At 43.3% G+C, this 3,203-nt stretch overlaps 1 long non-coding RNA gene across 1 annotated transcript; it reads right to left on the bottom strand.

Annotated features, from left to right (window-relative positions):
• Positions 1-308: 308 nt before the first annotated feature.
• Positions 309-2,783, bottom strand: LOC309367345. The gene is made up of 3 exons (XR_014167065.1): positions 2,688-2,783; positions 1,854-1,956; positions 309-944 (listed from the first exon to the last, which is right to left on the bottom strand). It is a non-coding gene; the product is annotated as an uncharacterized lncRNA (long non-coding RNA).
• Positions 2,784-3,203: the final 420 nt, after the last annotated feature.

The following is a 3,203-nucleotide window of genomic DNA, read 5'->3' as shown; positions in this document are numbered from 1 at the left end:
GGATCGCCGTGTTCGTGTTGATAGGCCGCCATCAAAATGAATGATGGCAATCTCTAAAAAACAGGGGCCTCCTCATTCATCTTCCTCCCTTCTCGTCTGCGTGCTCATGTGTGGAATATTTGTAGCAATGCCCGTTTTGTTTGCCCTCAGAGAGATGGATGACTGCTTATTAAAACAATACCCAATCTGGGGGGGTTGGCTGAGACAAGGCAGCCTTTTGCTGCCCCCGACACTTCCTCTAGGCTCCCTGGTTCTCCCTTATCGCTTTCACGATGTAGTTGTTCCTGCGTGGCTCCACGTTACTATCGGCATGTGGTTTTCGAATAAAAAATTTGAGATCCCCCCCGAGCTATTTTTCTGCTCTGATAATAGTCTCATCAGATAACTTCGTAGCATTCCCCCCCCCTTCAAAAATAGCACCTCCCAATAATTCGCCAGCTGAGATTTTCTGTGTGATAACAGGGAAGGGATTTCTCTGACCAATCTGACTTAATTATGCTACAAAAACGTTAAAAGAAGCGGAGTGTCACTTTCTAACTCTCCTTGGCAATTAGGGATCAGACTAGCTTTTCCTTCCGTGGTGTTTATGTTCTCTGGTCTCGTACACACACTTGCACATGCGGTGCCATCTGTGGTATTTATAGGAGGGTTGTGATTTTTTTCTGCTCCATTTCTCTACGCCGGAAAGAGGCAGAGAGGAGTCTGGTTTTACACCGTGTCTCTTCAAGCAAGAGTTATCGGAGAACGTTTTTAGGATAGCAGAAGTTTAAAAATCCCGGTGCTTTGGGGATTCCACGGAGGCAGCCGACTGGACGATGAGTATTATCCATATATTCAGTCTTGCATGGAAAAGTGAGGCAGGAAATGTTCGATAGCACACTGACTTATTCTCCAGCTCGAGACCCTGACTTGGGTCAAAAGGCAATTTCGAAATATGGATCAAGCTGTAAAGAGAAAAGGAACAAAGAACACTGCCTTACGTATAGCAGGTCAGAATGTTTTTCCATCTAGATCATTATTGCGTATTCTGATTTGCAGGTGCTCTCAAGGAATCTTTCACATCAGTGAAAGATGTGATCTTTCACCTTGATCTTTTTTTGTTCTTTCTTTTTTCCTAGAGGCACCAGGGACATAGCTGTCAACTTTTTCCTTTTTTTAAGGGAAATTCCCTTATTCTGAATAGGATTCCTCGCAAGAAGAGGGAAAAGTTTACAGCTATGACCAGGGAGCGAGCCTGTTTATTTATTTTATTTATTTCTTGAATTTATATACCTCCTTATACCCGGAGGTCTCAGGGTAGTTCACAGAAAAGATCACAATATTAAAAAACCAAAATAAAAACAATAGCCTAAATAACAACATCCCCCCCCCAAAAAAGTGCCACATTTTAAAAGGGCATAGGATGTCAATCAGGTCAACCAAAGGCCTGGTTAAAAGGAACATTTTTGCCTGGCGCCTAAAGGTGTATAATGAAGGCGCCAGGTGAACTTCCCTGGGGAGAGCATTCCACAGACGGGGAGCCACTGCAGAGAAGGCCCTGTTCTCGTGTTGCCATCCTCCGGACCTCTTGAGGAGGAGGCACATGAAAGAGGGCCTCAGAAAATGACCTCAGGGTCTGGATAGGTTCATATGGAAGGAGGCGGTCCTTGAGGTATTGTGGTCCTGGGCCGTTTAAGGCTTTATAGGTCAAAAGCAGCCTGTTAACTTCTCCGTGAAAAACATGTGCTCTACCACTGAGCTAGGGTCCCCTCCATAGAGCTCATGGAACCTCCCTCGCATCATGGCTAGAAAGCAGGGAGAAAAATACCCAAACCCCTTGCTGGAATAAGCAGCAGTCTTTAATTAATACTTACTTTACTAGGAGGAAAAAGTCTCTAGAGGATTAGGGCCAAGAAGCTGGGTGGCCTTCCTGAGCTGTGAAGAGTTCAGTTTCTCTTTCACCTTTCGTTCTTGCTCCTGCAGATGTTGCCTCCATTCCCACCATTTTTTGAAAAATAATATTTATTAAAGTTTTAAAAGTTACAAAAAGAAAAAGTAAGCAAAAACAAAACAACACATCACAATAAGGAAAAAAGAAAGAAAAAGAAAAAGAAAAAAAAATACAGAAAAATAAAGTCCATTAAAAAACACAGCAAATCTTCCCATAACTTATCTTTCATTTACTTGTTTCATTGACCTCCTCACAGCTCCCTTTGTTGTATTCTAGTTCGGTTAACATTTCAGCAAATCCTTCCCATCTTTTCCAATTTTTTGTCCTGTAATTTATCTTAATATAATGTAACTTTACTTTCCCTCCTTTCACCAATTAACAGTCTGTTTTTTCCTAAACCTTCATAACATTTCTGCTAAAGCCACATAACTTCCTTCCAACATCCTTCTAACATTCATTAATTTTACAATGTTTCTGTAGATAGTCTTTAAATTTCTTCCAGTCTTCCTCCACTGACTCTTCTCCCTGGTCTCGCACTCCCACCATTGTCCATTTTGCATTGAACATGGCTCCACCAGTTCAGCTCATGTCAAACAGTGGATTATGTGGGCAGAGGACAGCATCCCAATGTTTATGGTGGCAAAGAAGGTGCTTGGAAAACACAGCACAGCCAGATACTGAATTGGAGTCTCGGCAATAGAAGTAGGAAGATTGCCTGTCCAGAATGGCCTGCCTTTGTAGTAAGGTTAAAGCTTACTGGGAAATGATATACAATGAATTGAAAAGGATGGCCTCTCTCTCCTTCAGGTGGGTTGGTACATTGGCCAGTTTCTCTCTTCCTGGGAAGAACAGCCAAATGGGGACACATGAATTAGTCAGTATCCTGCCACCAGCATGTGGTCACAATGGCCAATCTCCTTCAAGCAGGTGACATCAGCATGTGGTCACAGTGGTCAGTCCCTCTCCTTCAGGTGAGCAGCATCAGAATGAAGTCACAATGGCTGGGGCCTTTTTCAAGCAAGCAGCATCAACATGAGGTCACAGTGGCCAGTTTCTGTCTTTGAAGCCAGTGGTGTCATCATGTGGGGAGTACATTGGTCAACCTTCACCGGAGCAGGTAATAGTGGACACATTGCCCTGCTCAGAAGGTAGGCAGAAGCAGGACTGTATGGCTGCTGTAAATTTTATATCCATAAGAAGAGAAGAAGAAGAAGAGTTTGGATTTGATATCCCGCCTTTCACTCCCCTTCAGGAGTCTCAAAGCGGCTAACAT

The sequence above is a fragment of the Podarcis melisellensis genome, assembly GCF_964234715.1.
Source record: "Podarcis melisellensis genome assembly, chromosome: 3".
NCBI classification, from domain to species: Eukaryota; Metazoa; Chordata; class Lepidosauria; order Squamata; family Lacertidae; genus Podarcis; species Podarcis melisellensis.
Note: the sequence above shows the minus strand (reverse complement) of the source record. Positions and strands in the feature narration are given on the sequence as shown.